The 13,194-nt window shown below is 43.7% G+C and overlaps 1 protein-coding gene across 1 annotated transcript in view; it reads left to right on the forward strand.

Annotated features, from left to right (window-relative positions):
- Window positions 1–1,153: 1,153 nt before the first annotated feature.
- The window catches only part of SACS (sacsin molecular chaperone), a 75,256-nt gene continuing 63,215 nt past the window's right edge, over window positions 1,154–13,194 (forward strand). The window contains exon 1 of the mRNA XM_061133420.1: window positions 1,154–1,261. The gene's annotated coding sequence lies outside the window, so the exon portion shown is untranslated. The remainder of the gene's footprint in view (window positions 1,262–13,194) is intronic.

Below are 13,194 nucleotides of genomic sequence, written 5' to 3' on the forward strand. Positions count from 1 at the left end.
GGCACCACAGTGAGAATCAGGGACAAAGGGTTCCCCAGACACACTTTCCCCCCAATAGGAGCCTGTCCTCTGTCCTTACCTGGTGATTATGCTAGGATGAAACACTCCCTACCAACTCCTAGGACACTATGTACACATTCGACTCCGTGAGGCGAAGATTGCCAAGGACTCCCTGTGGGCAGTTTGGTGTCCTGAGGGCAGTCTGCACACGGCTGCTTTGCAGAGAGGCAGGTGGCTTTGCTCTGGACTGATTCTGACACTGGGGGCCTGCTTGGTCTCCCCCGGGGAGAGTTCTAGACTTTGCTGAGCTGAGTTAGCAATTTTCCTTTGGTGTAAAGCAGTCCGGAGCTTGGATGCTCCATCTGCGACCAGATAATCCTCAATGCAGATCCCACTGGGGACGTGGGCTTGTCCACATGGAACCTGGATGAACCTGGATGTAGCAGCATAGTTCACCCACCCAAGGCGCAGAGGGGAGGGCTGTCTATAAACACAGACTCGCCTGGGATTTCACATGCCCCTCTTGTAGGAAGCAAGGAGATAGATCCTATCTGATCTATTGTTCCAGTATTTTTATTACTCAACTGACAGTAACAATGAAAACATAGAGCTTCTGACAGCCGGAGAGCATTTCACAGTTTACAAAGTATTTTGAGTGAATGCTTTTTTTCTTTTTAACCTTTGGGACCTCTTACTCAATTCCAAATAAAATACGGAAAGCACCTTGTGAACTAGAACCTGCAAGGCACATACGGTGTATTTATTGTGTTTCAGCAGCAAGTATGTGGCTGGTGTTTTTCTAAGTGATTCTAGTAAATTACAGGATTTCCAGACTGGACATGGACTGGGACTCTCTGTTTTCCGTGGGAAAATGCCACCCGCAAATGACTTGTCTAGGGCGACCTCGGCCCTAGGTCTCCCCGGGTCCAGCGGAGATGACCTCCTGCAGCCGTGCCTCCCTCGGAATGAAGCTCTGCAGTCAGAAGAGAAGGGACAGCGGGCTCTCTGTGGTCTGTGTCGCCAGCCCGAGCCTGCAGGCCGCCTGGTGCAGCGTTATCGACACCCGAGGTTGGGGATGCTTCTATCTCTTTAAAAAGAAAAAAAAAAAAAAAAAAAAAGCATGCGTGCGGGTGGGGAGGGCGGACTGCTGACTGCGGCACCGGCTTGGGGCCTGGACCAGCGCGGCTGCGGGGCCAGTCGCGCCGGACCCGCTGACGGGACACAAGGACAACAAAAGGCGGACGCGGCGCTGGCAGCCCCGGTGAGCGCGTGAGGCCCCGGCTGGGGGCCCGCAGGGGGCCCGGGAGTGCGGGCCCCGCGGGGCGGGGGGAGGCGCCCGGCCCTGCGGCCGATGCGGGAGCCGCCTTCGGAGAGGACTGGGGCGCTTCTTGAGCGCCCCTGGCCGCGGCGAGGAAGGGGCCTTTTCTCCACTCCCCCCAGTCTGGGCCGCAGCCTGCGGCGGTGGGCGAGGCGACCCGCCCCCGCCGAGATGCTCAGACAGCCCGGCTTTGTCATTTTCATTTCTAGCCCGGCTTGTGGGTCTGCTCACAAAGGAGCCTTTGCTGTAACATGGAGTGTGGGCCTGGGAGTGTCCTGTTGAATTGTAAAGCGATCGGGATCCCCCAAGTGCCTTCCAGCCTGATGTAGAGCAATTGTCCTCCTTTAAACTGCACGCCCTGAAATGAGTCCACACATGTCACCCAGTTATCTTACATAGCAATATTGGAGCACCCTGCTTTGAGTGGACCACGTTTATCCTAGTTATTAAATTATATTTTAATCAGTGATCCTTAAGTTCTTAGAAAGAGTATCCCAGTTTTAACAACAACGAAAAATCTCTTGCTTCTTTTGTTTCTTAAAACAAGGTTGATACCTTGGTAAAGAGGGCTGGGTTTGCTTCTGACGTGCCAGTGTTTGGGCTTTAATTTTGTGTGACTTTGTCTTCCCTGTGCGAGGAGAGCCTGTTTGGATAAAAGGGGGAATGCAGGTCAACCCCATGTGCTCCCTGGAGTTATAAACCCAGGGAGCTCTGACTTCTCCAGTGCGGATGGAGTGATAGATCCTCAACCTCATTTTATTTGTCACTTGGAAGGCAGATCGCTCATGTTGTTTCTTAAAGCTGTATACATCGATAACAAGGCATGTATTAGGTTAGTGCATGGGCATCACGTCCTACTGGTTTTACTCAGGACTAACTGGCTGCCTTTCCCTAATCTTGCCGCAAAGTCTTCTTTCACATCACGGACAAATGACACCCAGTTCCTTGTCCTCCTTCCTCTCCTGGCCGTCCCTTCATCCTTTCTTTACCTTCCTGGCTTTTTGCCTAGCCAAACTGCTCCTTTTCTGTCAAGGTCAAGGCTCCTTCAGTTTCTCTTTCAAACCAACCATACTCCCATATCTTCCTGGCTCCTTGTTTGGTTTTCGAGATCTTTTCCATGATTAAAATGGTGTTTTCTGTTCTTCACATGATAGGAAGAGAAGCCTCATGACAGCCTTACTTTAAGACAAGGTTGGCTTACATCAGCACATCTCGTGTTGCTCTATGCTGGGTTTGCTCTCGGAAGACTTGGGTTCAGATTTCAGCTCTGCAGACCCCGAAAACCCCCTCAGCTTCTGTGAGCCTCATTTCCTTCCTATGCTAGAGATGATGGCAGTTGTTCACACAATTTTCTAGGATTGAGATGAGCTAGTTCGTCTGAAGGCACCCAGCACCATCCTTGGCACAGATGTAGCTACTCAGGGGATGTTTTGTCATTTTCCCATTCAATTCACCCAGCTACCTGTCCACCCATCCTTGGGGAAGCAGGCTAAAGAGGATTCTCTACTATGTCCCTGAAGGAATGGATTTTGAAATGATCATTTGACCAGGTGCTTCTTAATCAGCTCTGAGTACATAAAACATACTCAGTACTTGATAAGGATCCCTTAGGGCTTCCCAGGTGGCTCAGTGTAGGTAAAAGAATCCACCTGCCAATGCAGGTAACATGGGTTTGATCCCTGGTTTGGGAAGATCCCCTGGAGGTGGGCATGGCAACCCATTCCAGTATTCGTGCCTGGAGGATCCCACGGATAGAGGAGCCTGGCGGGCTACAGTCCATGGGGTTGCGGAGAGTTGGACACGACTGAGAGAGACAGAGGGAAGGATCTCTTGTAAAAATGATGCAGACATTTCCATGTCGGCACAGGCGTGTTCTGCTGGAGGAGGAAGGGCCCGTTCCCTTTCCCTAGGTCCCTTTAAGTCCTGAGTGATGGTAGAATTGAGGACATCGACAGTCTTGCCGTGAGTCCAACTGAGGACCTCTAAGTGAATGATGTAAAGGGCGCCAAACTGGAAATGAGAACAGTTCCTATGGTGGTTCTGATGGTGGACAACCAGGGTGGTAACCTGCTTTTCCTACTGCCAGTGCTGGGACTGCTTCAGTTTCTATTTTATGTGCCTTTCTCCTTTCTCCTCACCACCTTTGCCTCCCTGAAACTCCACACTGAGCACCTTGTGTCAGACTGCAGTCAGGATGGGCCGTTGTGCCCGCGCCTCCGGAGACACGAGGAGGTGGGAAGGGCCATGGCCTGGGCATCAGGGGCGTGGCCCTGCCTCAGCCTTGACTTCTCTCAGTGCTAATTGGAGAGTCATTTAACCTCAGCTCTGAGGTGAGATGTATGGTGTAGACCGTCTTTACATTTTCTTCAAGGCCTGACATACTCAGTTTGTAACAATTATTCCATCAAATACCACGATTTCATGCTTGCTGCCTCTCTTCATTCTCACGGCAGCCTTATGAAGCAGGCAGCCCATTTTGCAGATTATTAAATGTAAAATTAAGACAGAGTAGAGGCCCAACCATTCCTGATTTGTAGAAAGAGGGGGTTGACGGGACAATCTCCAGTTTCGCTTTTCTCGCTGGACGTCAGTGAGCACTGAGATCAGCCTCCCTCCCCGAATACTGACTCCTGCACCATGGGGCCCTGCATCAGGGCACCCAGAGGTCATGGCCATGTGAAGCCCAGGATGCCACAGGGCTTCTCTGTCTTGTTTGGGTCATTGGTGGTTTACTTACAGCAATGTTCCATCCAGACAAACATCTGTTTTCAGTATTCTGCTTTGGCTGAGACCACCAGTCTGTCATCTAGTCCAGAAAATATGGGCTCTGCTGTTCACATAGCCTTTTCACGTGTTCTGAAATGACATTAAAAAAAAAAAAAAGTCAAAGCTGCTTGAATATTTTTATGGGTGATCATTTAAACTTCTTAGAACTTATTATTTCATTAAAGTACTAAGTCCTAGAGAGAAGTTTGGATTTTTGCTGCATCTGGAATTTGTGCACTGTTTTACCATATGAATAGAGGTTCAGTCTTTCTCCTTGTTTTTAACGCAATGATGCATTTAACCACTAAAAAAGTCCTAATAGGGTTACCAGATGGAATTACAGAAACTATTGTATAAGATAAACATAATCTAAAAAAAATTATTTGTTTGAAATTCAGATTTAACTAGGCATATTTTTACTTGCTAAATCTGGCACCCTTATATAAGCAGAACCTTACTTGACAAATAATGGTTACTTCATTGGAGAAGGAAATGGCAACCCACTCCAGTATTCTTGCCTGGAGAATCCCATGGACCCAGGAGCCTGGTGGGCTACAGTCCATGGGGTCAAAAAGAGTTGGACACAACTGAGTGACTAACATTTCATTTCATTTCATTGGGCATAAAGATACTAATTTGTTAGGTTTCTAAACTTACAATATAAATTACATCCAATCTTTGTCAATTTTGTATAACATGCCAAGCATCTCCTTGGGTTTATTGACTAAAGCTTTTGTCTATGAAAGGTTTAAACCCTATGATTATCCTAAGAAGGTTCTGATCCTGAAGAGTGTGTCCCAGTCACCTCATGTTCCCCAGAGGCCCTGCTAATGACTGAAAAAAAAAATACCCAAGATTTTAAATATATTTATTTGGAGTCAGATAAACATGGTTTAAAACTGACTCCATGTGAGACTAGCTCTGATGCTTCATCCCACAGAGGCTCAATTTCCTCCTCCTTAAATGGACTAATTGCTCAATGACCGCACCCCTCACCTCACCCCACCACTGTCAGGTGTCAGGTGGGCAAAGTCCCCACCCCCAGGCTTCTAGAGAAACTTGGGTTTTCCAGTGAATGAGTGCATATTACTTTTCCCATCAAAAAGTCAGATAATAATAATATTAGATAATATCAAATGAGATCTATTTCATTCATATAATCTATTTTTAATATGTGATTTTTAAAAGCTTTATTGAGGGACTTCCCCAGTGGTCCAGTGATTAAGACTTCACGTTCCAGTGCGGGTGGTGTGGGTTCCATCTCTGGCCTGGGAGCTACGATCCTCGGGGCCAAAACACCAAAACATAAAACAGAAGCAGTATTGTAATGAATTCAATAAAGACTTTAAAAATAGTCCACATTAAAAAAAAATCTAAAAAAAAGTAACAGTTTTATTGAGATATCATTCACATATTATACAATTCACCCATACGGCATATCAGTTTTGTATAAACTTGGAAGATAATTGAACTTTTTAAAGGTCAATCTGAGACTCCGGGGAGCTTATTCCAGTGGTAGCCCCTCTAAATCCTTGTCTCCAACAATTAGCTCTGCCCTCTGATGGACCAAAAGCTAAGACTAGATCCACTGGATTCAAGACACGCTGTGAAAGTATAGATGTCTCTTGTTACCTGGAAATGGCCAGAGTGATGAAATGATTCATTCTCTATTGAATACCTTCTGTATCCACGGCCTTGCATCTGACCAGGGGAGGCAAAGGTGAACAAGACATTCTGGAGGACCTCCTTGCAAAGACGAGGAAGGTTTGTACAACACGGAAGAGAACCCTTGGGACACTTGAGGGGATAATGTATACATTTTTCTTATTAGATTTGATATATGATATTTTTTCTGGAGTACATTCTACTGGAAATCTTCAACCGCACACACACACACACACACACACATGAGGGCTTCCCAGGTGGTGCCAGTGGTAAAGATCTGCCTGCACTGCAGCAGACTTAAGACACGGGTTCAATCCCTGGGTTGGAAAGATCCCATGGAGAAGGAAATGGCAACCCAATCCAGTACTCTTGCCTGGAGAATCCCCATGGACAGAGGAGCCTGCAGTCCATGGGGCCGCAAAGAGTCGGACACGACTGAGCAGGCACACGGGACACACCCTCAAACACCCTACATAATAAGTATCTGTCACCTTTAACTCCACGTCTGGGCTCTGTAAAGCATATTATGTAAATATTCCATTTCAGGGATGTTTATCTGGGGTCACGTAATGGCTGTAGTGACCATGACCTTCTCTACAGTAGACCGTGCCCAGGCAGTTATTAATAACAGCTGCAGTTCTTCCCTTGTCTTACATTTTGGGCTCTTGATTTACAAGGTGAATGAATCTGACTTCTCTGTTTTGCGAAGATGCCTTTTTCAAGTCTGTGCTGACTCATGTTTTGCTCTGACAGCAAGGAGAGCAGTACTGTTATTCCCAGGGTAATTCCAGTGGAGGCTCCTGTGGGTCAGGAGTCTGTGTGCACTGGCTCCTTGTTTCTGTAACATTAGGGACTTTCAAGGGTGAATTTTTCAGCATATCATAGAGGATTTAGCTGTGTGTGAATGTGTCTGGTCAAGCATGATGAAAAGTAATGCTGATTTTTAATTATCATCTTTAGAGGAATGTGTGTTCTATTTGCAGGAGGTCTCTGAAGGCTCTTCTGGCTTGAGTCTTTGCTATAAAGGGGTGAAAAGACTGTTTCTAGGGAGACTGGCGCAGTTGAGACAGGTAGAGCTCAGGGTTGTTCAGAACAGTGAAGGAGGAGGGGCCCCCTCGAATCCCCACTTCCTCAGACACGACCCTCAGTCACGTGGTCATGATTTAAAACCTGGGTGTCCGGTCTGTTTCTGTTTCAAGTAGAGCAACTCAAAGAAATGTTCGCCTTGGTTAAGTGGAGCTGGCATGCTTCTTTCCTGCTCCTTGAATGAGATCATGTATGGTGCCAACCCCACCTGCTATGGGAGAGCTGGGCTGCCAAAGCAGGGTGTTTTAGCTGGATGGACACGCTGTGCTTGTATTAGCCGTGGGCAGTGGCTTTGGGCGACGAGGCCAAATGTGTGGATTCCACAGCTGGCCAGGGCCGACCGCCAGGCCGGTTCCCTAATCGCCGTTGTAGGCTACCAACTGTTTGGTCCCTGATGCATCAGAGAAGGACAAGGGTCAGTGGGCAGAGGCCGTGAGCTTGTCATGTCCCTTCGTGTGTTAGAGAATATTCCATGAGCAAAGACTGGCGTCTCGTATGTGCGGGACTGGCCTGCAGTTCATTAGGTACTTGTAGAGGTCGCTCAGGCCCATCTTTTCGATGACTCTGCGTGGATGGGGCAGACTGTCCTGGGCCACCGTGAGGAAGGTGGGGCACGAGAGATTATGTGATTCCCAAGCCGTGGCATCCACCTTCAGTGATACGAGAGGGGCAGCTTACTTCCCCTTTGGGGAAACGTATGGGCAGAGAAGGATGTAATAGTTCAGTGTCTTTATTGTGTCAGGCAGTCAATAGCAGGACTAAGGTAAGAGATGGAGTAAAAGCCTTAGTTTAAGTCCTTGAGATGGTGCTTGACTCTCCTGGACACCAATTTCCTTAACTGTAAAATGAAATTAATAATTTCCTACCAATTCATTAGGCTGTTATGAGACTGAAACAAGACAGTATCTATGAAATCACTCTAACAAATTAAAAACACTGCACCTCTGCAAGGTAATCTTACCACACTACATTACAGTTTTACTATCAGTAACATTTCCACTGTACTCAGAATTTAGGATATTCTAATATTCTTGACCATGTTAATGAAATAAAGACAAAGTTATCATGAAAGCAGTAAAAAGAAAAACCCTAGATTTAACATATCATGATTAATCTGATTTTTCTTATTGAGGAACTTTCAAATTTATTAGTATGGATAGTTTGAATGTTTATATTTCTTATGTTTAAAATTGCATTAGGCTGCTGTTCAATCATATTAGATGCCATAAGAAAGGCTAGTAGCTTTTATCTTCCATGTATTGTCATTGTAAAGGATTTATAGAAGTAAACGTGTGGTATACTGAAGCACTCAAAAATGGATTCATTATCAGATGGAGATTTGTATACAATAGAAACGTTAAACATAGAGTATAAAAATCCTATATAGTGGTAGTCAGCAAGGAACAAAACATTTCTGTAGTTTAAAACAATAAGGATGAAATAGCAATAAATATACACTTAATTTGGAGAAGGGAATGGCAATCCACTCTAGTATTCTTGCCTGGAGAATCCCACAGACAGAGAAGCCTGGTGGGCTACAGTCCGTGGGGTCACAAAGAGTCAGACATAACTGAACGACTAACACACACACACACACACACACACACACACACACGTACACTTAATTATAGGGAGAGATGTGTTCATTTATCTGCATATATATACTGTTTGGCCACTGCACACCAAGAAATGGATATTTGTTGAACTGAATAAAGGTGTGAGTGTGTGTGTGTGAATCACATACTGAGAATTAAGACATTTTAATATTTCTTTTGTCTACATATTTTGATCTTGGATTGCACAGAGTAATCATGAGAATAAGTAAAGTAATATGTAACAAAGGCTTTGTAAATGTTGATGTGCTCTATGTTTTTCAGTGTTATTTTGTGAAAGTAGCCTGGTTTATTGTTGAAATCCCCTACCTGGGGCAGAGAGGTCTGCTGGGGCTGGGTCACTTCCTGGTGTCCCCAGATGCTCTTGAAGGTGTGACTCACTTGCTGCCTCGCAACCCACCTGCAGAGCTAACATCTCAGTAAACCGACATTGACAGGTCCTGAGGACATCTGTCATCTTGTCCCCTTCTCTTGCCCATAGGGTGTAGGGCACAGCCTCTAACCTCTTTTAGCTTTGGTGTCTTAACCTGTAAAATGAGGAAACTATATGGAAGAAATTTTCGTTTACCTTCTAAGTTCTGCTGCTTTGTCTGAGGATTAAGGTGAGAAAATCAAACAAAATTTTATTAAGGAGTCTGGCTCAGATAGAAAGAATCTGCCTGCAATGCAGGAGACCCAGGTTCAATCCCTGGGTTGGGAGGATCCCCTTAAGAAAGAAATGGCAACCCATTCCAGTAGTCTTGACTAGAAAATCCTATGGACAGAGGAGCCTGGCGGGCTACAGTCCATGGGGTTGCAAAGAGTCAGACATGATTGAGTGACAAACACAGACACATGGAGAGACCCAGGAACTGAATAGTTCACTGAAATGGCCAGAGCCCTCAACTTAAGTACCATCTTCAGCTAAAGACAGGGTAATGGCAGTAGTGGTTTGGGACTTCAAAGGGGAGGAAGGCAACTGACCCGAAGATAGGAAAGCAAACGTTGGTAAACAGCTGTTTGCTGGACCAGGCAGCAACAATGGGACATGGGTGAATTGCAGCAGACAGACTCTGCAGGGTCCTCCCTGTCCATGTGCCTAGTTCATACCACAGTTCTGCACGGTGATGGCCCATCCTGGAATAGACACTCTGCGTTCCTTTAGATAGTTACTGAGAAGGTCAGAGCTTCTTCCTGAGTCTTTGGGGCCTTACAAAGCATCAGCCTAAATTTTCCAGTAGTCATGTATGGATGTGAAAGAAGGACCATAGAGAAAGCTGAGCGCCAAAGAATTGATGCTTTTGAACTGTGTTGTTGGAGAAGATTCTTGAGAGGCCCTTGGACTGTAAGGAGATCCAACTAGTCAATCCTAAGGGAAATCAGTCCTTAGGTGATAAAGTGATTCAATTATACATTCATAAATATGTATATATATATTTTTTCATCTTCTTTTCCGTCATGGTTTACCACAGGATATTTTATATATATACATATATATCACATATATATATATATATGTATATCACAGTAGGACCTTGTAGTTTATCCATCCTATATATAATGGTTTGCATCTCTGGTGATTTAGTTGCTAAGTCGTGTCCAACAGCTGTGATCCCATGAATGCCTGCCATGCTCCTCTGTCCATGGGATTCTCCAGGTGAGAATACTGGAGTGGGTTGCCATTTGCTTCTCCAGAGGATCTTCCCAACCCAGAAATCGAACCCGGGTCTCCGGCATTGCAGACAGATTCTTTACCGACTGAGCTATGAGGGAAGTCCTAGTTTGCATCTACTAACCCCAAACTCCCAGTCCATCCCTCCCTGACTGCCCTTTCTGTTAACAACCACAGGTCTGTTCTCTACATCTATCAGTCTGTTTCGTAAATAAGTCCACTTGTGTGACATTTTAGAGTCCACATATAAGTGATGTCATACGGTATTTGTCTTTTCCTTTCTGACTTACTTAACTTAGTATGATAACCTCCAGGTCCATCTATGTGGCTTATCAGCCCAAATTCATTCTCAGGCCAAAGAGATACAGTTGGAGGTAGCAAATTTTTCTCCCCTATTTAGTACTATTAAATAAATAGTATTATTTAAATACCATGTGCAGAATTTCATATGAATGAAGAAGGATCTATTGGTACTGAGGGGGTCTTGGGAACCCTGAGGAATACTTTGAATGCTTGGGGAGTAAGTTCTCAGGGAAGTTTCACAAGGCCTTGGGTGCATACCTTGATAAAAAGAGAGGGCATGAGTCGTGTTTAGGGAATGAATAGATGCTCCTCACAAAGGCAATAAAATGAGGTTGCAATGCAAGGGTGACCCTTTCTGCAAATCTCTTCTCTGCTTGCCTCCCCTCCCCTTTCTTTCCTCTTTTTAAAAACCTTGTTATGTTGAGTCTATTAGTCCATCTGTACCTCATTCTTAATGAACAGCTATTATGATAATAAATGAAAGATATTAAAGATACTACTTCAAACAAAGATGTCATTATGTACTACTCTATCATGTTATAAATGTATTTTCAACATTATCTCATGCTGGAGACACAATATAGTAGACGTTTAATTTTTACCATTATTAAATGGAAATACTATGCATGCAAAAGAGTATGTATAAATTAGACTCTTTTGCCCACTTTCCTTTGAGGTAGTTTCTTTTTTATTTTCAAGAGTTCTCTGTTGATTATCTGTGTGGCAAGTATGTTCTCCTGATGTTTGTAGCTTGAGATGTTCATCTTTTTAATGTGGTTTGAATGTAGTCATCTTTTTCTTCTGTGGTTCGTGCTTTCTATCTGCTGTTTAAGGAGTTCATTTCTACCCTGAGGTCATGAGGATATTGGGTTATATTTCTTCCTAGAAACTTTACGGTGTGATTGTCTCACTTATGCCCTTAATCCCCTGGAATTGATACTTGTGTGCACTGTGAGGTTCAAACAGGTTTCTATTTCCAGGTGGGTAAGCACTTGTCCCAGTAACATTTCTTGAATGGTCCAGCTTTCCCCACTGTACTCTACCAACACCTCTGTCACGTATCAAGTTTCCATTAATGCAAGGATCTGTTTCTGAGCTTTATAACCTTTTGATTGTTTCTGTTTGAATACCCTACCAACTCAGGTATTACAGTTTTTTTTACAGTTTGCTATTTAGCAAAGCAAATCTTTCCCCTCATACTTCTGAAGGACTGTCTTTATTCTTATCCCCTTGTTTTCCCATAGAACTTTTAGAATTTCAAATTTTATTTTGAAAGGTTGTTGGGATTTTGATTGGAATGTCTTTGAATTAAAAGACCAATTGGAGGAGAGGGGATATTTCAGTGATATTGAGCCTTCCTGCCCTGTATCATGTACATATCACCACGTTTAAAGGGTGTCTTTTGTTCAAGTTTATAGATTTTCTACGTAAAATTTTTATGCAAGTTTTTTGTTATAATTATTCCAAGGTAACTTTTTTTCCCTTGATATTATAAATGGTTGTCTCTAAAAATACCTTAAAAAAACTTTTGCTGGTATGTAGAAATACAGTTGAACTTCTATCAGTAATCTGGATCAACTCTATCATTAATTCTGTTGACTTGTCTGAAATACTTTTTGAATGTCCCACCTGTGAAAGGTGATGATTCCCCCCACCTCCTGTCCCTGTCCAGTGAAATGTTTACTAGACAGAGATAGCCCAGTGTGAGGTTTGCTCATTAAGAAGTTCCCATCTATTTCCTCTTTACTAAATGTTTGTTTTCTTTCCTATTTGACAGAAGGTCTTTAATGGGTATGGAATTTGATCCTCTGATAAGCCCAATCAATTTGGTCATAGACTATTATCTTGTATTATTATACTATATATGCTGCATTCAGCTTGCTAATATGTATTTAGAATTTTTGTATTTGTGTTTATGAATGACATTTGTCAGTAATTTTCCTTTTGCATACTGTGCCAATCTGGTTTAGATAACTGGATTTGGGAATATTATCAGAAAGATGACATTATTTGGGCATATTGTCTGTTTTTATGTTTTCTGGTAGACTTTGTTGTTTTAGAGTTACCTTGCTTATTGAATATTTGGTACATCTTTCCAGTAAAACCATCTAGCCTAATGTTTTCCCTTTGGAGAGATTTTAAATATCAGTGAATGAAACTGTTTTGGATTGACTTGTTTCTTGAATTTGTCTGGTACTTTATATTTTTCTAATAATTTGTCTATTTTCAAAGTTTGAAAATTCATTACCTTAGAGTTATTTTTAGGGGATTCCCTGGTGGTCCAGTGGTTAGGACTCTGCACTTTCACTGCCGAGGGTCTGAGTTCAATTCCTGGTGACATGCTAAGTCACTTCAGTCATGTCCGACTCTTTGTGACCCCATGGACTGTAGGACCCCATGGACTGTAGCTGGACAGGCTCCTCTTGTCTATGGGATTTTCCAGTCAAGAATACTGGAGTGGGTTGCCATTCCCTACTCCAGGGGATCTTCCTGACCCAGGGATCGAACCCATGTCTCTTGCACCTCCTGCATTGGCAGGCAGGTTCTCTACCACTAGCGCCACCTGGGAAGCACAGAATGTAGCCACTTCCTGGTAGGAGATGTAAGATCTTGCAAGCCACATGGGCATGAGCAAAAATAAATAAATAAATGAAATTTAAAAAATAATATTCTGTTATCTTTTAAATTCCTGATGCATCCCATTTTCATCCCTATATATATGTATATATTATGTATGTTACTTATTTTATCTTGATCAGTCTTGCTGCAAATTGGCCAATTTTATTAGACTT

This window comes from Dama dama, chromosome 30, assembly GCF_033118175.1.
Source record: "Dama dama isolate Ldn47 chromosome 30, ASM3311817v1, whole genome shotgun sequence".
In the NCBI taxonomy this organism is placed as follows: domain Eukaryota; kingdom Metazoa; phylum Chordata; class Mammalia; order Artiodactyla; family Cervidae; genus Dama; species Dama dama.